Source organism: Heterocephalus glaber, unplaced genomic scaffold, assembly GCF_053883595.1.
Source record: "Heterocephalus glaber isolate CG9 unplaced genomic scaffold, H.glaber_assembly_v1.0 deba00001429, whole genome shotgun sequence".
NCBI classification, from domain to species: Eukaryota; Metazoa; Chordata; class Mammalia; order Rodentia; family Bathyergidae; genus Heterocephalus; species Heterocephalus glaber.
In genome coordinates this window covers 32,479,868-32,503,078 of record NW_028258294.1, presented here as the reverse complement: position 1 = coordinate 32,503,078, position 23,211 = coordinate 32,479,868, and the positions used below count along the sequence as shown (strand labels likewise).

At 46.5% G+C, this 23,211-nt stretch overlaps 1 long non-coding RNA gene across 1 annotated transcript in view; it reads left to right on the top strand.

Annotated features, from left to right (window-relative positions):
- The window catches only part of LOC110344331 (uncharacterized), a 31,346-nt gene extending 8,361 nt beyond the window's left edge, over positions 1–22,985 (top strand). The window contains exon 3 of the long non-coding RNA XR_002386839.2: positions 22,502–22,985. This is a non-coding gene — a long non-coding RNA (uncharacterized LOC110344331). The remainder of the gene's footprint in view (positions 1–22,501) is intronic.
- The last annotated feature ends 226 nt before the right edge of the window (positions 22,986–23,211 follow it).

The following is a 23,211-nucleotide window of genomic DNA, read 5'->3' as shown; positions in this document are numbered from 1 at the left end:
ACTGAGCTAAATCCCTGGTCCCAGAGTAAGGTTTCTGACATGCAAAGCTGAGCACTGCTTTTCAGCACCTGCAAGATAAAGTCTAGTATGATCTGTAGACCTTGCATCATCCGGCCTCTGGCTTCATCTTTCTGTGATACCCCAAGTCCAGCCTCATGTACCAAGCCCCGGAGACACCAAACAGATTATAGTTACTTGCACAGACCATGCCCCTTCACACCTCTCAGCTTGGGGGGCTTCTTGGCTGTCGGTCTGGCTTACTCCTGGTCATCTGCAAAGCCTGGTCAGACATCACCTCCTCTGGGAAACCTGTTCCTACTACTGCTTCTCTTGTGCATGCTGCACTTTGTTACTCAGTTCTGCATGGCTCACAGTGATAGGTCTCTTGTTATATTTATCTGCTGGAGAGTGAGTGTTTGAAAGGCCTTCATTTTCTCTCTACTTCTGGACTTAGCCTGGGTAAGTAGGTAGGTGGTCAATAAACTTTTGTTGAAGTTTAGCTCTATAGGGCCATACATCTGTACCCTAAGGAGAAAAATAAAAGAGATGGTCCTGGTTACAATCTGGTTCCAACTAAGCCTGACATTAGCAAGGGTGGCTCCTCTGAACATGCAGCAAGGGTAAGTTTGTTGGCTGCATGCATGGCACAGCTGGTTCATGAATATCTGTTTCGATTTCTATAGAACCAAGAGATTCCCAATCTTCTGTTATGTCTGCTTCAAGCCCAACAGTCTAGTGTAAGGCACAAAGGGGCAGAGAGCAGAGATTTAGTGTATTGTTTCTTACCTCAAAAAGTCTGGATTTGAATTCCAGCTCTGCTACTTATAAGGTGGATAACTTTGGGATAAGTTATTCAATCTTACTAAGTCTTATTTCTCTCATCTGTCAAATGAGAACACCCAGCCTCTTGTGGTGCTGATAATTAAATTCTATCCATCCATCCATCCATCTATCTATCCGTCCATCCATCATTTTTATTAATCTATCATCTATTTTTCAGTTTATTTATTATCTACTTATCTATTTGTCACCTATCATCTAACTATTAATCCATTCAGTGCTTGCCATGTTCCTGGCATCTATCAATGCTCAGTAGATGTTAGTTTCATAAACTGAAAATGGATGATTTTCTTCATTTTCTTGTGCTTAAATGAGAAGACACAGAGAGAAAGGCTATTCAGACTTTTGACCTGTGTCCCACATCACCCTCAGGCCCACAATAACAACAGTAATAATACTGGCAATTACTCACTCCATGGAGCACTTGGTAGCTCATAAAATGTTTCTCTATCTACAGTTCCATGATATGCATTCACCAATCCACTCAACCCTATGGCAGCCAGACCCAGTATGAGAGAGAGAGAGAAAGAGAGAGAGAGAGAGAGAGAGAGAGCCAGCTACAGCATGCAGCCTTGGCATCTTGAGGTTCAGCTGATTCTCCTCTGGTCAGTCCTATTCCACATTACCCTTTCCAGGAAGCCTCCATAGAAAAAGCTCTCCCAGAGACCAGTTGAGCTTTTAAGAGGGTTTGACCTTCAGGATTCTTTTCCTGGGCTTGGGGAGTTAGAAGAGGTGGCTCGGACCCAGGCATCCTCTCTCTATCTGCCTGAGGTGGTACCTCCCTGCTTTGCATTGGTCTGCTCTCCCTGGCAGTCATCCCAGGCAAGCAGCCCCTCCTGCATGCCATCCCGGAGGGCCGTGTCCTTATTCACGGACCACTGGGTGCAGGCTGCTGCTCTCTCCTGCCTAATTGCCAGTGTCCTTGTTAACACCCTCCCTCTGCCTTCATGCCTCACAACCACCCACCACTCCTGGCTCCCCCATGAGTGCCTCCTACTTGATGAACAAGATGTAAGTATACAAGTTATTAATCTTCCTACCAAGACAATTACAGCCCTGCAAAGTTCCTCCTTGGCCACGTTGGCTCTTCTATGACAACCTTATCAGGTTAGCAATTTCAGATCTGCATTAAGTGTTCAGAAATCAATTTTCAGCTTATTTTGTGTTGCAAAGTTTGCCATGCCTGAAACCACACTGCTAATTGAACAAGAGCAATTGATGTTTTAGCAGTAATTAAAGATGGTAATTATGACCAAATCTCCCCCATGGCCCTGCCGTGTTTGCTTTTGGACCTGTCAGAATGGCGGGCAGGCCAAATCAATCTTAATAAAGTTGATGCTTCAGAAGTCTCCCCAGAAATGGTGCTGCCCTCCAGGTGGGGACAATGGAGTCATGAGGAGCAAGGAGGATGGCATGTTGGTGCTTGTGTGCTGACCAGTCAGTTGTTGCACAGTCATTCAGGTATGGCCACTTTGTCGCTCTGAGAGTCCAGTAAGCATAGAGTTGGGTATAGTAGTTGGGTGGGGGGCATTTCTTGCCACTGAGATGCTTACAATATATTTGGGAATAATGCACGTGCATACACAAAATAACTTCAGAACACTTAATTTCATTCATAAACACTACAGAGGCCCTACTATGTGCTGGGAAACAAAAATAAAAGATGTCGTCTCAAATGAACCTACAAAGAGCACAGATGACTATCATATTAATCAATGTTCTTCAGAGATAGAACCAATGGTGTGTGTGTGTTGTATGTGATTTATTAAGGAATATGGCTTCCATGATAGTTTGCCTTTAAACTGAAAAATTGGAGAACCAGAGAAACTGGCAATGTGACCCAGTCCAACTTTGAAGAACTCGGAACCAGGGAAGATGATGGTGTAATTCTCAATCTGAGGCTAAAGGCCTGAGAACCGAGGAATCCAGAGGCCAGGGAACCTGGAGTTCTGATGTTCAAGGACAGGAGAAGGGCTTTTAGGGAGGTGGGGTGGGGAGAACAAATTCACCTTTCCTCGGCCTTTTTTGTTCTATCTGGGCCTCAGCCAATTGATTGATGCCTTTCATATCAAGTGAAGATGAATCTTCCTTACTCAGTCCATGGATTTAAATATGATCTCTTCTAGAAGCACCCTCACAGATACATTGTACACATGTGGAGGGTCTGTACAACTGAACAGAGAGCCTGACTCATGACCCAAAGATCCCACACTTCTCCAGTCAGAACTGCCACCAAGAATTGGAGCCTATGCTTCAATGGCACCAGAAGGGGCAGACACAAATTGATGGCAGTCATGATGTTGGGCAGTGCTGTGGAATGGACTCTCCTGGAGAAGAAGCAAGATAAGCAAGCTCTTTGGCCACAGTGGTGTCTACCAGCCTCTGCCTGGGGCATGCAGGCCACCTGTGTTCACCACAGGCATGACATGAGTATGCACCATTCACACCCTCGTAGTACCCCTGAAGCACACATGCATATAGATGGCTCTGCCTCAATCTGAACAGACTAAACAAGAGGCCCACACGTTTATGCACATACAGCACCTTACATAGATAGGCCTAAGGACATGCATTTATGTGTGCTCATGAAACACAGCTCCTGCCCATGCCATTTGCATATATGCCCAGGAACCCAGGGGAGGATATGTGTGTATGCTCTCAGCCCTGATGGGAATGTTTGCCCTCTGGTCCAGGTGGCAACAGTTTAAAAAACGAGGTAATTTGGAAACCAGACAGGTCTTCAATCAGAGGACGTAACTCTTGGGGGGGCCGGGTCAGGGCGAGGAGTGAGTGCAGTGGAAGTCTGGATCCTTTGATTTCTGTGTGGGTATGAGGCATTCTTCCCAGGGACTGGCCTCTTGTGTGGGTGCTGGGGCTACACAGAAGGGTCTACATGGGTCTTCAGACTTCAAGTGGTCAGTCTTTTTCCTGTCACGGTCAGGCTGACTTAGCTGGTAGCCAGTAAAGGGCTGGTAGCTATAATGGGAAGATAGTGTATGGGATCCACCTCCACAATGGTGAAGAAAATGTGCCAGAGAGTTTCAAATTCAGATTTCATTTCACCCAATCCTTATAATACCTAGTGAGTAGCCAGAGGCCCCAAGGGGAAAGTGACTTGTCCAAGGTCACACTGGAAGCCATGTGGGACACACCTTACTGTGACTCAGAGGCATCATACTCATTAACAAACACACACCAGGGGCTGCAGGAGGCTCTGCATGCCAGTTGGCTCTCAGATCCCCTCCCCCATTTTAAAATTAGTGCATATTGGTTATACAGGCTCATGGATTTCATATTGGCAAATCTGAACGTGCATATAACATATTTTAATCATTCTTCTCATTGGCCCTTTGTCCTACTGTCCCCCTATTTTTAAATGTTTTTATGCAAGAGTTTCAGTGTGCATGATGTGTTTTGATCATATTCATGCTCCCTATTAGCCACTCTTATACCTCTTCTTTCTCCCCCTCTTCCCTTCCCTAATAATTATGTCCCTTCTACTTTCTTTTCATCTTTTTACGATTCTACATATTAGAGAGAACCTGTAATACTTGTCTATCTGAGTCTGGCTTATTTCACTCAATATGATGATCTCCAGATCCATTCATTTTTCTACAAATGACAAAATTTTATTTTTATGGCTAAAACATTTTTATACATATTCTTTATGCATTTTCTTTATTTTAACATTTTCTTTATCTATTTTTATACATTTCTTTATCCATGTTTTGATGGGCTCTTAGGCTGTTTTCATATCTTGGCTATTATATATTGTGTTGCAATAAGCATGAGTATGCAAGTATCCCTGTAGAATGCTAAATTTAATTCCGTCAGGTACATACCAGGGAGTGGTATAGCTGAACCAAGTGGTATTTCTATTTTTATATTTTTGAGGACCCTCCATGTTTATTTCCATAGTGGCTGTACTAATTTGCATTTCCACCAGCAATGTAAAAGTGTTCCTTTTCCCCCATGGAGCTTAGGTTTTATTGGCCGGGGTTGTGCTTCCTATAACACATTTTGATAAGAGCTGAGGATCTGAGACACATGACCATGCCCATGTCTCCATATAGCCCTATCTTGCTCATTAGATAGTATGTTTGGATTCCTGCTTTATAGGGTCTTGACTGGTGTCCCTCTCCTTTCTGCCCTCAGTACTGTCCCTGAAATCTTATTTACTTTCCTAGTCAGGGCTGGGTGTCTCTGAGAGGACAGAACACCCCCTCCACCAAGCTGCCCCTGCCAGTTTAAGCTCCTTTCATTCGGTGCTGTTTCAGGAAAGGTGAGAACAGCTGGTCATTTCTTCCTGTTGTTTCCTGATGTTAATCCTCCAGGCTCGTCCAATTTACAGACATACACTTTGCAAGCACTTTCTAATCTCCAAGTTCTCGAGGAAGCAGCATCAGTGGGGAAGAAATTGGTGTGGTAGGAGTTTTCAAGGGTTAGTTCTCAGTCTTAGCTCAGGAGCTATTTGTCAGCACCTCTATGGGAGCCTGGCACCTTCCTGGCAGTGGCTGCTGTGGCAAGACCATGGGGGAACCCATTTGGGAAAGATGGTTGGGGACATAAAAAAGAGGGCCAGCTGTGGGATTGGTTACTCACAATGTGCCTGTAACCTGTGATCAATGCCTGGCGAGCCTCTTCTGCCCCTCTGGACCACACATTGTCTCCCACTCCTCCTTCTCAGGCTGTCTGTGTTCCCTAAGCTCCTTCCCTGGATGAGTGATTGATTAATTGATTTACATATTTATTAAAATGTATTTTAGTAGCGTCTTTGCCTTTGATGCCAAATCTCATTTCCTTTTGTGGGGCTGCTGACAGCCAGCATTGTAAATGCAAAGACACTTTACAAAACAATTTAAATAGCAATTGCCACCAGCTTAAAAATGAGCAAAACAGACAAATAAAATACTGATGAGGAAATTGGCAGCTTCAGAACAAGGAGGGCCTTGGGTTTCTGAGCAGCTACCAGCTCTGAGTGCTGGGACGGAAAAGAAAGGCTGTGTAATTGGCTCTTTGGAAGGGCCCAGATTTTAGGTGTGGAGAGAGGGAAGTTAACAGTTGCTGCTGTCAGTGTAAAAGGGCCTCACTCTTAAGTAGACCTGTCCTTGGGGAACAGTTCCCAGCAGAGGGGTATAGACAAAGGGAGTAGTTAGGGTTTGAACTAAGTCTTTGCCTTGCAATATAGACTAGTGAGGTTAGTTTTGCCTGCTCTGAGGAGCACTATGAGGACCAAGGCTGGCCCAAAGATCTGGGAGACCAGCAGGCAGGTTGTCCTTGTTCAGGAAGGAGGATGGGAAGAGGGTGGATAGGAAGTTCAATCTTGATTCTGGCCCCAGTATGACTTATCTATTAATCTCAAGCAGGTCACATTCTCTCTCCGGGTCTTTGCATCCTCTGGAGGATGCACAGAAGTCGGCAACCAGGAGCACCTGCCTGGGCCACCTTATACCTGGCATCCAGTCCTTCTCCCCTCTCGCTGGCTGTGTCTTCTACTACATTATATTGCATCTCTGGGGTCTTATCTGTGTCAAGAAAGCAAAGGATGTGACGCTTCGTGAATTCTCTTTCTCTCTTTTTAGAATCTATGACAGGCTAGGAGCCCATGATGCTATGTAGGTCCACTGATGGCCTGATTGTAGAGAGGAACAGAAGGGAAGATGACTGTGTGTGCAGAGAGAAGAGCCTACAGAACAGAGGCTAGGACAAAGCCAGAATTTGTAGGAGGACATGGCCACACTGTTCCTGAGAAAGGGCAGAGGTGAAAGCTGTTGGGAAAGAGGCTAAAGATCCCCACAGGTGAGCTGAATTTTGCTCATTCTCTTTGACCTTGGGCACAGACTGTCCTCCGATCATCTCCCTCCTCCCTAACTGTGCTTTCTTGGACTTCATCGCTGCCCGTGGGTCCCCAACTTGGAGCTGTCCCCTGAGGCCCCTGCTGGGGCTGTCTTTACTCCTGCTAGATTCCCTTCCTACAGGAGCTCATTTGCAGCTATTCTCTCCTCTCTTCTTCTTCCAAGATGCTCTATTTTTCATTTCCAGCCTTGACCTCTTAGCAGTACTCTAGTCTCATAAATCCAGCAGCCTGCAGGACATCCCTCCTTAAATGTCTTGCTGTCACTGTAAAATGTCTAGAGCCAAATTCGGCATCTTCACTCACGAACCACTGCTTTCCCCTTCACCCTGAGTGTGCTTCTTCCCCAGGCATTCTTCTCTTTAGTTTCCTATATCCAGGCAGTTATCAAAAACAGAAATAAAAATATAAAAAAATCCTTATATCATGTTCACAGTTGCTGGTGTCGTTTTCTGGCTGTGATCCCATTTCTCTCAGTAGGTAAATATGGAGCACCTGTTCTGTGCCAGGTGCAGGACATGCAGTGAACCAAGCAGGCATAGACCCTGCCAGTATGCGGCTCAGACTCCAGTGGTCACTGTGTCTCAGGCCTCCAGTAGGCTGCACCATCCATGGGTGCAGAAACACTGCTCTGCTTTGCTTGGGAAGCTTCGTAAGTCTTCTAGTGTGGCTTAGTTCAAAGCCCATAATTCTGACTCTGTCAAAATTTTGGGGTGCATGGTAACTATATTATACAATAGCTTATAACATGTTCTATCAACAAGTACTATTAGAACTTGCAGATAATGTATGGGAGAGTCTGTGTTTAATCCCCAGCACAAAGCAAAAGCAAAATACCAAATAAGAACCACAAAATAACAACAAAAACCCTCAAAAAATTACTACAGAGTAACTCAAAGGCTCCAAACATAAATGATAAGGAGATGGAAATGTTAATTGCCCTGATTTGATCAGTACATGGTATATATGTGTGTTGAAATATCACACTGTAAGGCACAAATATGTACAACCATTATGTCAACATGGGGTGCATTTGTGTGAACATAGCCCTGTGATAAATGCAGAAGGTATGGAGATAGGGTCCCTGCCCTTTGGGAACTTGCACACTGAAGGAACAATATGTCTGCAAAAAATTAAGCAGCAAAATCAAACCACAATGCAAGATATTTACAAGACAGTGTTCATTCATTCATTGGTTTGTCATTCACTTAACAGGTATTTGTTGAAGACCCAGAATGTGCTGTGCTGGGTACAGTGAAGGCTGAAAAAAAATAGTTCCTGTCTTTGAGGAGCTCAAGCTCCAGTGCGAGGAAAGATGTGGGAACAGTAATGTGCACACAGTGTGGATAAGGTGATGAAAGCAGGAAGCATGGGCTGCTGTAGGGAAGAGATGAGGGCCCAAGGAAAAGGAAATCTTTGTAGACCTTAGCCCAGAGCATGAATAGGCCTAGGTCAAATCTTGGTTGCCAATTTGATTGGCTTGAAATCCATCGAGGGATTAGTAAGGCTTACTTTTGTGTCTGGGTGGGTCATAGAGGCATGTCCTTGGGGACTATATCTGGTCCCTGGCCGTTTCCTCTCAGGCACTCTTCCATGTGCTCTGCTTTGCTTCACCATCCTCTTCCCCCATGATGTTCCTGCCTTGGAGCCAGTTGACCATGGGCTGAAACCTTTGAAATGGTGAGCCAAAACAAACATCTCCTCCTTTAAGTTCAGGGTGTTAGGTATTTTGTCCAGGAACATGGAAAGCTGATTGATATAGTTAGCAAGCAGAAGGTGGTGGGTGGGGAAAAGGGAACTTCAGAGAGCGTAGAGCACATGCAAATGAACCAAGCAAATGGAGAGGGCCTGCCAGGCTGGCACATGGAAAGCCTCAAATGTGCAGTGAGTGGTGCTGAATGTCAGGGCAGACAGAAGTGGTCAGTGGAGGAAAGAGCCAACCCTTCTGGTAAAATGAGCAAAGGGTCCAGGAGAAGTGAACCTTTCACCATACACTGAGGGGCAAAGAGGATTTGGACCAACAGAGATAAAAAATGCATGGTGGCATCTGGGCCCTCTGGGAGCTGGCGTAGCCCACCTGTGATCCCCCTTCCTGCTTGATTCTGGATTTCTTGGTTCATCCAGAGAGGACAGTAACCATGAATGACTTGTCAGGCATATGTGTGAATTCTTATGTGGATAGTGTGTCTATGGCGTGGATAAGATGTATGGGGCATCTCTAATGAGGAAAGCTACCTCTGAGTTGGGGAGAAGGGGGCTCTTCTCAGTACCTGCTATTCTTTCTGTTGAAGGGGGCCAGGTGGCTCTTACACGGGAATCCAGCACTGAGTGGATGAGTCAGGATAGCCCTGACTGTGGCAGAAACTTAGCAAGTGCTCCTTTTGGCTTTGGCTAGTGAGCAAGCAAACTCTTCCCTCACTCAGTCACTCATTTATTCCTCACCTCAATTAATTAATGATGGTGTCCAGTTGCTCTGGTGCACAGGGAAATAAGTTGGTGCCTGCCATTTATATTTCCTGTCATTATTTGCTTTTTGTTTTCCCTGAATATTTAGTAAAGTCTTTTAAAATGCCAGCCTGCATGGAGGGGAGGGGCTGGAGTGTTAAGGGCATCTTGGGCACCAGTAGGGTGCAGGCCGGGAATCCCCATGCACTGGGGTGCTCAAAAGGACAGAGTGGCACCCCTTCATCAGCCCATCCCCTCCCTTGCCTGAGACTCTCCTTCCTTAGCTCTTCTCTGCTGAGCCTGTGAACACGCTGGCTTGGCTCTTCACAAGGCTCTCTCCTCTCAGGGGGCATTGTGGCAGAGTAGTTAACACATCTGGTCTGAGCTGGCCAAACTTGGGAGTGCCTCTTTCCATGAACCGATTACTTAACCTCCCTGAGGTGGTGTCTCCCTCAGAGGGCAAGAGTAAGAAGCGCAGAGGTCTCTGGTGTCTTGTGCTGACTCAGCACCCCCCCCCCCCCCGCCCCCGCCCCCGCCCCCGCAGTGGGTCTGTAACGAGCGATGGCTGTCATTGTCATTGTGCAAGGTGAAAAAGACTCAAGGTTCTCCATTGTACAGGTGGAGAAGGAAGCAAAGATGCAAGGCCTAAGTGCAGTGATCTTTATTCATACAGGGAAGACCGGTTTGCACATCCTTGGTCCTTTCCTGTGCCTCTAGTCTGGCAGCTTGGTTAGGGTGGGGCCCTGAACACCAGGAAGCAGCTCCATGGCCCAAGGGAGGACTGAACCTACAGTCTTGGCTTTGACAAAAGCGTAGACTGAAGGGCAGCTCTGGATGTCATGGGGCCCCTCAGGCCCCTGACTGAGAGGTGCCCCTGAGGGGTCCCTGGGAGATGTCAGAGCTCACCGATGGCCCCACTACCCTCCCCCTCCAGATCTCTGGGGCGGGAGCTCCCTCTGATTCCCTTCCCTGAGCACCATTCACAGCCATCCCCATGGAAACTGTGACGGGACCCTGTTGGGGGATAAGAGAGGCAGAATAATCAAGAATTATTTGTTTGGGGAGAGGAAAAAGAGTGGAGAGGGAGAGTGGGAGGGAGGAAATAGAGGAGGGCAAGGAGAGACAGAGGGGAGAGAGAAAGAGAGAAAGAGAGAGACAGAGCGAGAGAGAGAGACAGAGCGAGAGAGAGAGACAGAGAGAGAGAGAGAGAGAGAGAGGAGAGTCTTTTCTTTGGGGAAAAATGGAAATTTAATCAGATCAGTTTTTATAGTGCAAATAGAAAATCAGTTTTAATAAAGCCAAAAGGAAATGCAAAACAGCCGCTTGAGATGGAGATTGTGTTAAACAGACAGCTCTTTAGGAGTGGCCCAGTCTGGGATGTTTATTGTGCAGAGACAGAGCAAGGAGGGGGGTTTCTGGCTGAATTTCAAATAGGAGTTTGATTTGGTTTTGGGGGTGGGCTATGAGCTCCTCTTCCCCAACCCTGGGCCCATCTGTCCAGAGAGGGAAGTGGCTCAAAATGAAAAGGGGGCAGTGGGGCGACAGGGACCTTTGTCCGGACCTGCAGCAAGCAGAGTCCCTCTCCCCTTCCTGTGGCTCAAGACCCCCTAGTATCCCCTGGTGTTGGCTCCCCAGCCAGTCCTGTCCCTGCCCCCTGCCCAAAGTCTGGACTCAGCCCTCCACTGACACACCCCCGTTTTCAGCGCTTGATTCTTAATTATAGTTCTGGCCCAGCTCTTGGTTTTATTGCTTTCATTTATTATAAAAAGACCAGTGTCTTTTTTTGAAACGGCTATCTGGTCAAATCACGGTTGATAAGCAACACTGAGCTGTCTTTTTAAGACAGGCCAAATTTATCACACTTAAAAAAAAGCGAGCCTTCGATGGTCTATTAGAATCCCCCCCCCCCTTTTCCCAGAGTGACATTTTAGTAAAAGGCTTTATTTTTCCCCTCAGCTTTCACAAAGCTATTGCCTTGAAAGAGAGAGGGAGGGCGGGAGGGCGAGACACAGAGTACTTTTGAGGCTGCTCCATAAAATATATGGAGAGGGCATAGAAGATAACAGGATCTGTCCTAATGGGGCTGTTAGCACGAGAGGAAAAGAGGGGGCCTCTGGCACGTGTTTGTCAGCTGTTAGTTTTGTAATTAGAAGAGAACTACACTTTACATTTCGGCAACACAGCTATTTGACGCTGTAAGGAAAATATGGGGGGTCTGGGCCAGAAAGATAGGAGGGCAATGGGGTAGGGGTGGGGCTGAGCTGGTGGTCCTGAGGTCAATGTCCTCATCTATCACCTCTGAGGCTGGCTGCGGAGCTCCTGCAGTGGATTCTCCTGTCCTCACAAAGGAGCTGCCACCACCCAGTATTCTGGAAATGGGAATGCTGAATCAATACAGAAATCAAGCAGCAGGCCCACTGGGGGGTGGGGGGCGCGGGGTCCAGGTGACAATCTTCCTATAGCTGTGGTAGCCTCTCCCCTCCTGCTGGCACTAGGACAGGAGCTGGAGTGAAGCCATTTGATGATTTCAGGTAGAAGCAGATGTCTTCTGTTGGTTCCAGTTTGGTTCTAGACAGAATAGAGGTCCAGGAGATGAAGGTGGTCCAGAGAGGGGTGGTCCAGGAGATGGGGTGATTGCTGCTCTTCCTGGAGTGGGTGGCACTGCCTTGGAAGCAGGGCCTGAGTCTAATTCTGCAGATGTGTAGTATCTGGTAGGCTGTGGAAGGGGAACAGAGTGGTGAAAATCAAGGTGCAGGAGGCTCTTCCTCTGGGTCACCCATAACCTTCATGTTCTTCTCTGATGCCTTCTTCTTGTAAACCTTCTTGAAGCCTGCTCCTCCTTTGATTCCTCCTTTCATGCTTTCTGTCCCAGCAGTATTTCTGTGTACCTCATTCTGAAAAAGACAGCATTCATTGGTAAGCTATTCCCTTTCTTAATTATCCCAGTGTCACACATATTGGTCCCCTCCCCTCTCTGTTTATGCTCCTTCTCTGTCCTGGTTTGGATGCTGTCAGCCTTATGTCACTCAGAATCTCCTTTCCGGATGGTGAGCAGTGGATTTAACACTGATGGTGTAACTGATGCCAGACTGCAACGGGACCCACAGAAAGCTAGATTGGGAGGGACAAGGGTGGCAGACATTTAGGGCCTGGGGTTAGTGGGAAGGGCTTGAGCTTTGGTGTCAGAGAAGGTGTTTGAAATCAGCACTACCACCAGCTAGATAAGCTTAGGAAATTTGATTTTTTCTGAGTCTTGTTTTTCTCATCTGTAAAATGACATAGTGGTACTGGGAGGATTAAATAAAATAGAGTAGAAAGTTTGTGTCACCAAGCTGGGAACTTATTAAATGCTAGTCTCTTTCAGAGGTGAAGAGGTAGGTTAGGCAGCGCAGCCTGCATAATGGTACAGCAAGGGGACTACAGGTCTTAACACTTGAGCCAGTGTCATCCACTGAGTCTTTGTATCTTCTGGTGCCATCTTGGCTAGGCCACTTCCCATTTCTCCAGGACTCAGTTTCCTATCCTCAGTGATCTCCAAGGTTTTCCAGTTCTAAAAAGTTTTGTCATGGGAATACACTCTAGAATTCTCTGGATCCTTAGGCCTGTGTGGTCAAAATCATTCCTGGAACTGCTCCTCCCTTCCCTCAAGACATCATGGATATGAACAATGCTGCTTTGAAAACAGGCCTCATTATTTGAGGACTGCAAACTTCAGCTCCTACTGAGAGGCACTGAGTACCAACCACCTCAGCTTGCCAGAGACTGAAGGGTTCCCTGGGATGTAGGACTTTCAGTGCTAAAATAGGGGGAGTGTTGGGCCAAACCAGTCTGAGTTGATCACCCTCAGACTGGGCTTCAGTTCAGGTCTATAAATGTTAGCTGATGCCCTTATGCGGGTGAGGCACTGTAGCAAGAACACTCACAGTCAGATTAATTGCCTATAGAATGTGATAAGGGGATTGATTGTGAAGCTTTTGTAAGACCTCCAGGACTCCTAGAGGAAGTGGGATGAATTGTGATTTGGTAGTGGTGGTGGGGTAATCAGGAAGGCTTACCAGAGGAGACAATGGCTGAGAAGCGTTCTGAAGACTGATGAATTGTTCACAAGGCAGTCAGAGCGGAGGGAAGGAGCACTGAGGATGGATCACAAGAGGCAGGGCTTGGAGGTATAAGAACACAATTAAACTTGGGATCAAAACAGTATGAAATGGGGATGGGAGGCAGGAAGCTCCAGAAGTGGAAGTAAGCTTTCCTGTTCCTTGGAATACAGGCAGGGGGCAGGAGGCAGGTGTGGGATGTGATTTGAAAGGAAGGCCTCAGGATCTGGGAAAGGTTTGAGATGCTTTCTCCATCTCAGGATGGAGACATAATTTCTGCAGAGTGTCCTTGTTCCACCTCAGCCTTCCAAGACCAATGAGAATGTTATAGGGCTGCTCCATGCCAGGGCTGCTTGGCTCCCTAGCATGGCTGGGTGCCTGGCCCATGGCTAGAGGCCAGTGGCCCTGAGCCCAGGGAAGCCAGCTGGTGACAGGATAGAGTTGTCCTGCCTTGGCCAGGCAGACTGGTGGGCTCTGACCCAGGCTGTGATCCCTCTAGGACCTCTTCTTGGAGTCAGCTCTGCAGGAAGAGGGAAAGACAGCGGTCTGCTTCTGTCAAGAGTGTCTCCCTGACTCTGTATCCTTGCCTGGGTCACTGGCTCAGGGACTCTGGTGACTCAGCCTCTTTGGGGAGTTCTACCTCCCTCAGATCCTGCAGTCAGAGGACCTGGGATGATGGAGAAGCCCTGAGCCAGGCCCGACTGTGAGAGCTGGGCCTCTTTTCATTGCCTAAACCTGGGGATGGGACTGTAAACAAATAGAGTGATGAAGGCATAGTGGGCAACCCGGGCTTCTTCCTCTGCCTTCTACAGGAGAGATTGCACAGTCTTGGTCCACCACAAATCTTTTTTGGTTATTAAAAACAACAACCAGTCATCCAACCTGTCAGTCAGCCATGAAGACTCAGCCTGAGACGGCAAAGCAGAATCCCATAGGAGGGAACCCCAGGTGCCCAGGGAGGTCTTGGGTATCTGGCTTCGGCTCTCAGCCCTTGCTTCCCTTTATGTGGTGGTAATGGACTTAACCTTGAGGGGTTTGTGGTTGTCAGAGACTTTGAAAGTATTTTTCTCCTGATCTACCATGATTTGCCAATGAACATATTTTTTTGGACCCAAGGCTAGGTGTGAATTTATATGATTATTTTTTAAAAAATAGATGAGATGATGACAATATTGTGTGTATGTGAGGGGGCACATATTGGATCTCAGTGTAGCAGACATGGGCTGTCCTGCCTCTGTCCCTCACTGCTGTGGTCCTTGCTTAGCTCTCTGATTATTCTGTCTCTCCCCAGGGAAGTGTAGCACTCTGTCCCTGGGCCTCTTAATTTTTTCTTCACTTAGTAGGTCTCGTCAAAAAGACTGAGCCTCCTTGAAAAAAGAGACCGCCTTTTTTCTTGTCTTTATATCCCCAGGGCCTGGCACAAAGTAGAAACTCAATAAATGTTAGTCAAATGAATGAATAAACGTTTGAATAACAAAAATACCTGCTCTACCGACCTCTCTCAGGATTATTGGGAGGATCAAATGAGATAATGCACATGAAAGCACTTTGTAAATTGCAGAGCACTATACAAATGCAAATCATTCACAGCTTTGGTGGAAATTATTATTCAAATTATTATTATTATTTTCACTGTAAAGGAGGACAGGAAGGAGAGGGCAGTGGAATGGTCCCTGATGCTGGAAGCTCAGGCTGCAGCCTCCGGCAGTGGGTAGTGTTCTCCAGCCTGTTGGAGCCCTTTTAAATTACCCCTCGGCAGGCTGCCTCGGGTTAGGTGGGTGACTGCAGCTGCTGGGGTGGGGCAGAAGTTGCCCTTGGAATCCTGCCCAGTGTGGGGAGGAAAGCTGCCTGCACATCATACCCTGAGCAAAATGAATTAAACAGCAAGCTGTAAATGGAAAAGGGCTTCCTTTCAGGGCTGCATTTTTTCTTAACGAAGTGAGAAAGGTGATATGAGCTAGGAATGCGGTGGCGGGGGGGGCTTCCAAACCTGGGGTTGGCGCCCATCTCTCCGTCCAGCTCCGTCCAGCTCCAGTTTCCAAAGCTATTATCTGGCTTCTTCGACCCCTGTCCTGCAAGAGGGAGGGCGAGCCGGCCGGGCAGCCAAGAGACAGGAGCAAAGGCGTGATTGATAATTGGCGACTGTAATTCTATAATTCATCTCTCTGCACCGCAGTGAAATTAAAAGAGTTTAGGTTCCCAAGCATAATGATCATCAATTAAACGCCGAGGAGATTTAGTGTCCTCATTTGAATTTTGTTTTATTTATTTAAATGTTTCTCTTTGGCGGGGAGGGGCGAGGGCGAGTGCCGGCCCAGTTTTACCATCCGCTTGCGGGCGGTGGAGGGCGGGCTTTGAGAGACAGGGGATCCATCATCCTGGGCCTAATCAGTTAATACTGATAAACTGCCAGCAATAACTGCCAATTGCGCCGGCGTTTGGAGCTGCCAGTTCATTCATTTAGGGAGTGCGGGGGTCGGGGAAGCGCTTGGAGCCACGTCTCCGTCTATGCTCTAGCTGGGAGACGCTGTATCTGGTGCAGGCGAAGCGCCAAGCAGACATGCCGGCCAGGGGCGCCGATCACCGGTCAGCTCGAGGGTGGCCCAGAGGGCTTTGGCAAGAGTCTGGCCTGCTGGTTCAGGAAGAGGCCCTCTTGCTTCTTAGCTCCAGGTTGGCCAGGCACTCTGAGGACTAGTCAGGATGGAAACATTTCCTAGCCAGGCCATGGGGCCTCCTTACGCAGAGGCACAGAAAGAGACCCCAGGAATCGGGGACTTCTTGGTGGGGCCCTGCCACCACAGCTAGGTGACTCAGTTTACCCCCGTGGAAAGGAGGGGGCTATGCTGGATGGCCTGTAGGGGTTCTTCTAGCTCTGTGGCTTTCCTAAAGCTGCCTTTCTGCGTTGGATTGGAGGTGGCACAGATAACGCATCCTCCGCCCTCTCTTTCTCCTTGGGGATTCGGGCCTGGGTACTCTCTGGGTCCCACACCTCATCCCAGGCCCCTCGCCCCGTCCTCCTTCCCCAACTTGCTGTCCGTTTCTCTGGGTTGGTGAGAGATGCAGTTTCCCGGCATTCTCTGATTCTTCCTTCTCACTTGCAATCAAGAAACTAAAAATAGAGCATAAAGGAGCTCTCCAAGGGGGGTGGGCAGGGGTGGGCAGAGGACTTGAAAGTGCTCTGGTTTCCCGTGGGAATAAGAGCTCATCAGCTCTACATAGGGAGTTGGAAATCCAATCCAGACCATTGAGAAGAGGTGGATGTATGACAGAGGCCTTCCTGATCCGCAAGTGGAGAGCTTGAGAAAATTGTATGTGGTGGTGAAGGAGGGAGTGTGAAGGAGGAGAAGGACGAGATAGCCCTGGGGCAGCTTTCTGACCCTTTTGGGTTGGGGGATGAGGCCATAGCATGCCCTGGGTTGAGAGTTGAAATCTGGAATCCAAGAGGGCCCGTGGAATGTTCTAATTCATCTTCCATGAGGGGGCACCCTATTCTAATTTTCGCAAAGGCATCTTTTGTGCAAGCTAAGGCACTGGGAAGGATTCTGGGGATTGGCTGTGTAGCTGTCCTATTGGACTTGTAGACAGACAGGACCCCTCTCCACCCATCAGGGATTTCTTCATCAGAACCTCAGAATGTTGTCTTTTGTATTGTGATACCAAGCTTGGTGTAGTGAGACCGGCAACTGGGAGGCATTGTGCTGAGACTGGATGTGAGGGCAGAAGGCCTCTGGGCTCTCAGACTCAAAGACACTGGGGCTAGATTAGGAGTTGGCCCACAGGCTGGAGAGCAGGGGCCCTGAGCTCTCAGACAACTGCTCTTGACACTCAGGCCATGCCTTGACACCCAGGTCGCCCTGTTGCCTGGGCAGAGTTCCCTGGAGCTTAGGCTTGTGTGAGTGACTGTTGGCATTAGGGGGAAGACACCTGATTCTGGAGTCTGGAGCCCTGGGCTGTAGTCTTAGCTCTACTATTCTGTGCCCTCAGTCAGGGTGCTCTTTCTTCTGAGCCTCAGTTTCCCCTCCCATCTAATAATAGGATATATTATATAGAAGCTCTTGGAGAGGGGAGGGTGCTCCATACATGCAAAGGATTCTTGTTATAGCTTTCATCTCTCATGCATAAAAATAGCAGCCCAGCCTTATCTTCTGAGGGCAGTGCAAAGGGAGGACTTTATCTCCACCCTTGTATGGCAGTGCTTCACAGGTCTCTTCCTCCTGTAGGGCTATCTTCAGGACCCATGGTGCTTCCCCTCCTGGAGGAGAAAGGGAAATGGCTGATATTAGAATCCTGAGACTTGCCAGTTTTTGTACCACCGATTCAAATCAAGATTCAGTCTCCTGTCTTGCTGAACTCATTCCAGTTTCCTTACCAAGACAATTTCTATTGAGAGAGTGACATTCTTGAAAATGTGGTGACTTCTCTGGCAAGGGAGGGCAGTGAGGAGCCAGGCCCTGCTGGGGTGGCCACCTGCCCTCCCTGCCCTGCCCATCTTAGCACTTCTGGACCTAGCTGCAAGGCTATCTCTTCTAGTTTCTAAAAGGGCTCCTCTCACTCTCCTCCTTCCAGGAAGGCTAAGTGCTTCCTGGTTGATCAGAAGAGTGATGAAAGTGACCTCAGGTTCCCAGAAGTGCCTACCCACTTTATGTTTCCATCCCTTTTTGCCCTGTGCCTGGCCAGTCACAGCCTCTGGCCTCCAGCTTCTTTAGGCTGATCAGCAGCTGTTTTTGGGGTGAGGAGCTCGAGGGCCCAGGATGCTACAATTTTCAGTGTGGAATCCACAGGAGCACCAAGCTCAAGTGGGCATACATCCCAACAAAGGCTTTTTAAAAAATTACCATGTGCTGTCCTTTTCTCTGATTACAAAAGCAATACATATTCATGGTCAAAAATCTGAAAAATATAGAAAAGCACAAAGAAAAAATTTCATCCATATTCCACTACCCAGAAGCAACCACTATTAATATTTGAGGTATATCACTTTTTTATCCTGCCCTTTCATGCTGCTGTCTCTTTATCTCTGTCTTTTAATGGAGTTTCACTTGGTAATACTGCTTTGTCTTCTGCTTGGTAACAGCGTATCAGGAGCATTTCCTCACACAAAAAAATGCCATTTGATGAGTGTAGCCAGGTGTTTGGTCTGGGAAATATAGGATGGAGGCTCTCAGAGGAGATCACAGCACTGACAGATCCGACTCTCTCAGTTTCCAGTGGAGACAGAGGACCATAAAATCCACTGATGGAGGGGCACACCTCGAGGCAGAGCGATGTCCAACCCAGTGTTCCAAGAACGCTGTGAGATTTGTACAAGGCAGATCCTGCTGCACCACTGGAGGCTCATCACTGCCCAGCCTTCTTTTTTGTATTCTCTGGCCCGGGCCACAGCAGGCCAGCTGGGGCCAGGCATGGAGGGATACAGGTCACTGGGAGGATGTAACAAAATAACGGTAGAAGGTAAACTGGAAACAGCACTAGAAATGTAAAGGATGGCCCCATATGTCACTTGGGGTGAGGATGGAGGCTGAGAGCCCTCTCTCCAAATGTCACGTGCTTGCACATGGTTAGTAACAAGGAAGCAGCGCAGTCCACTTAAACTGCAGCACTTCTGTTTAACTAAGTGGGGCATACAAGCTGGGATCCTTACCTTTTCCAAATGCTGAATGAATACTTACAGGATCTTGGGTTGGTGACTGTGCTCACATCCACTGCCCATCTTGTCAACACAGCACATCATGTTCACTTTCTGGAAAGAATTATGATTGGCTCATCCGACTACTGGCTCAACAAAAGCCTGTCTCTCCCTGAACCTGCCAGACTTTTTCTTTTCTTCACACTCAGCTTTAGATTCACTTCCTTCAGTAATAACAACAAAACACCAAATAGTCTGTTTTAAAACGGGAGCAAAGCAGGAGGAGCAAAGGACATGAATGGACATTTCTCCAAAGATGATGTACTGAATGGCCAACAAGCATATGAAAAGTTCAGCATCATTAAGCATTAGAGAAATGCAGATCCAAACCACAGTGAGATGGACACGCATGCCCACACATACACACACAGAGGGGAGGGGGAGGGTGTGGAGAAATTGGAACACTCATGCCTTATTGGTGGGAATGTAAAATAATACAGTCACTGTAGAAAATAGTATGGCAGCTTCTCAAAAAATTAAAAATAGAATTACTGTATGATCTAACAATTTCACTCTTCCTCTTCTGGGTATATATTCAAAAGAATTGAGAGCACATTCTTGAAGAGATATTTGTACACTCATGCAGTATTCACTGTAGCCAAGAGGTGGAAATAATCTCAATGTCCATGGACAGATGAATGGATAAACAAAAGTTAGTATGTACATACAATGGGATGTTATTCAGCCTTAAAACATGCTGCAACATAGATAAACCTTGAGGATATTATCTTAAGTGAAATAAGCCAGTCATGTAAAGACAAATAGTATGTGATTTCACTTATATCACAAATACTATGTGATTTCACTTATTCAGGTATGTAGAATAATTAAATTCACAGAGATAGAAAGAAAGGCTGGATGTAGCTCAACAATAGAGCACCTACTTAGTGTACATGGAGCCCTGGATTCAATTCTTGATACTGCAAGGAAAAGAAAATAAAAAGAAAGTAGAATGGGGGTTGCCAAGGGGTGAGAGGAAGGAAAATGGGAAGTTTAATAAGTATAGAGTTTCAGATATCAAGAAAAAAATTCTGGAGATTGGTTGCACAACAGTGAATATACTGAAGACTATTGAACTGCATGCATAAAATAGTTAAGATGGTAAATTTTATATTACATATTTTTACTACAGTTTTAGAAGAAAGATGCTTCTCTTGCCTTCTGGTCATGCCAGTAAGGAATGAGCACTTCCTTCTCAGGATCCCTTACAGGGCTTACACTTTCTGCACCTGAGCCCTTAACACTTACTGGTTACTTCTCATGTGATCATACTTGAGCTTTCTTTTGTTCAAGTCCTTTGATGGCAGAAATAAAATCTTTACCTCTTTATTTTCTTGCTGGACACCTAACTCAGTGTCTCAAACATAATGATAGTTCAATTAATATTTATTGATTGACTAAATTAGCATTTCCCTTGACATAGTTTGAACTGTGAGCCGGAGGGTGATGATAGGTGGAAGACAGCAGGCAGAGAAGGTAGGACAGAGTGTGCTTGGGTATATCTCCCACACGTTGCCTATGAACTGTTCAGGCAGTTGCTTTCTGTGTGGTTAAATTTACACGTACACACTATTTTTATGTGCACACACAGAGTCAATCAGATGGGGGGAGTGAGAGACTCACAATTCTAAGCTCGAGTACATCAGATGTAAGAAAAAGGTGCTGTGCACCCTCCTGGTGGTTTTAGACTGAAGAATGTTGGAGGATATTAACTGAGCCACCCGGGGCATGTACCTAATTTTACTTTTCTTTAGACTGTCTGGAGAAACAGATCCACAACTCTCCTCAGAAACACAGATCAGTGTCTTACAATGCTTCTGCCGGGAAAGTTCTTCCTGACCTCTCACCTCTATCCCTCCCTGCACCATGTAAACTTCTCTGCTGAAACAGAGAACATTCTCTTGTGACTGTCTCCTTTGTAGGCTCTTTTAAAAGTTGAACTTTAACAGAATAAAGATCCCTCACATTAGGTGCCTGTTATTTTCTCTTCATAGGGTGGTTCTGCTAAATTAATTGTCTGGTTCTCTTGAAAAGCAATCTTTTCCCCCAGTTCATGTTCTGTTTTTGACCTAACATGGCCATTCTTGGCCTTTTGAATGGGATTTGCTTCTAGTCGGGAATTAAATTTCCATAGCAACGCTGGCTGCCATCTTTAGAAGTATTCTCCCCCAGCCCTATTTCAGTACTCTGCATCCTCCTCACAGACAGGGGGCTTCCTTGGTTATAGGCCATGTGTATATTTATTCTCATTTCAGTCAGGGCAGACAACGGCAGTGGCAACTCATACTGTCGAAAGGATGAACAAAAAGTACACAGGGGAAGGAGTCTTCCTGGTCTTAGTTCCTGGGGGCCCTGGGCTTCCGACGGAACATAGCTGTTTACTTTTTAGGCTCACAGCATTTTTCGAAAGTGGGGTTGGAGGTTTTCATCTTATTTCTAAATCACCAAGGCCTTTTTCTTTATGAGGGGCACCCTGCTAAGCAGGAAGCAAGAGAAAAGCCTGAATCCTAGCTTTGGGGATTTGTCTGTTTGTTTAAAGTTTATTATTTATGGCCTTCTTTTTTAAGTAAACTACAAGACATGCGAGACTTTTTCTTTTTCTTTTTTGAATACACCACTCAGCTCCCTATCAGTAACTCTGAAAGGATCTTTGTTGTGTATGGAATCAAGTTAGACTCTGAAATCCAGCATCTAAGGCCCTCAATTTGCTGGCTGTTCACTGCCTCTCAGTCTTAACTCATTTGCTCTTCCTTAGGTTCCTATCCCTCCTGCCAAAGAGGATTTTAGCAGGCTGCCACAATACACTCCTCATGGCAGACATCCTGACTAGTGTGTCATGAAGGAAGTTGCAAAAGTATTCTTTGCTGCTAGTGCTGGGGCAGGCAGATGGGGCTGGTCAGAATTTCCATCCAGGGCAATGCTGTCCATTTGTTTCACTGAGTCATCCAGCTGGGGTCATCTTCTGAGGGTGCCATGTCATGAAAAGGTTGGGAAGCATTGCTTTAAGGCACAGTCCAATGTTGTATCCTAAACAAACCTCTTCCGAGTCCTCTAGCCAGAAGGCGCTATCTTTCCTTGGCCACCATTACTGATCCCTCCTTCCGGAGAGTTGATGGTCTGTTCTGTGTCTTGGGTATTTTTTGCTCTTTTATACATCCTTCCTGCCTCCTCCCTTCAGGGATTGGGAGCTCCTGGAGAGATTTATTTTTTGTTTAGTTTCACCAAACAGTGTTGGGAACCGTGGTTTATGTGTAACTGGGCTGCTGTATTTGAAACCTAGCCATGGATTGTCTCCCCAGTGTCACTCCCTTGCATACACTGCTTGTGTTCCAATGAGACCACCACTGTTCAAAATATTTCTGGAATTATGTTCAGAGAAGGTTTATGAACCGAAGAATGAAATGAGTCTCTTTTCTTTAGAATCAAACAGTGTGTATTTAATTTTCATTTTGTTGTCATTGTTAGTCAACAAATATTTATGGAGCCCCAGGGACAAAGTTGTTTTAAAAAATTTAATATAAATGACTTGTCTACCTGATCGGCAAAATTCAGCTCCAAGTAAGTTTGGTCTTTTTCCAGAAATCAAATCTATCCTCAGAACATGAAAGATTTACCATCTTGGAACAGACTTTCACAAGGAAAGTGAAGAATACAGAACTGCAAACAAAACAAAATCAAACAACAACAATAAAACAGTGGCTGCATCACTGGAATGGGGAAGAGCCTCACAGAGCACCAGCTGTGTGACCTCTGCTGTGCTTGTTAAGGAGACTCAGGCCACCTGGCTTATACTCCCCTCCTACAGGTATGTGTCCTTCAGAAAACTATAGGGCATCTAGTGTGGTTTATACCTTTAAGGAGCTTATATTCTAAAAGAAGTCTCTTAATTCATATACTTTTATGAGGAATCTTTTCTATAATTGTGTTAATATCTGAGAAAACATCTAAACCCATGAGTCAATACAGTAGGTAGTTAAGATTATGCCGTTTGAAGCCAACAAAAATGGTTTATGTCCTAACTGTCATCTGGCTGGGTTGCCTTGGGTGTTATTGAGCTCTGGGGCTCCGTTTACTCCCTGTTTAGTGGGAGGATGGTATGTACTTTATAGAGCTGTGGCTGTAGAGCTGAGTGTTCACTGACTTGGCCATGGTTCTGATTTCTAAGAAAACACAGACAGGCATTTTTGGATTATTATTTCTTTCTCAGACAATAGAGGACTAAGAAATAAATTGCTGCCTTCAAACTTTTGGAGATTCAGATTAGATAGGAGTTTAAGATGTTCTTTGAT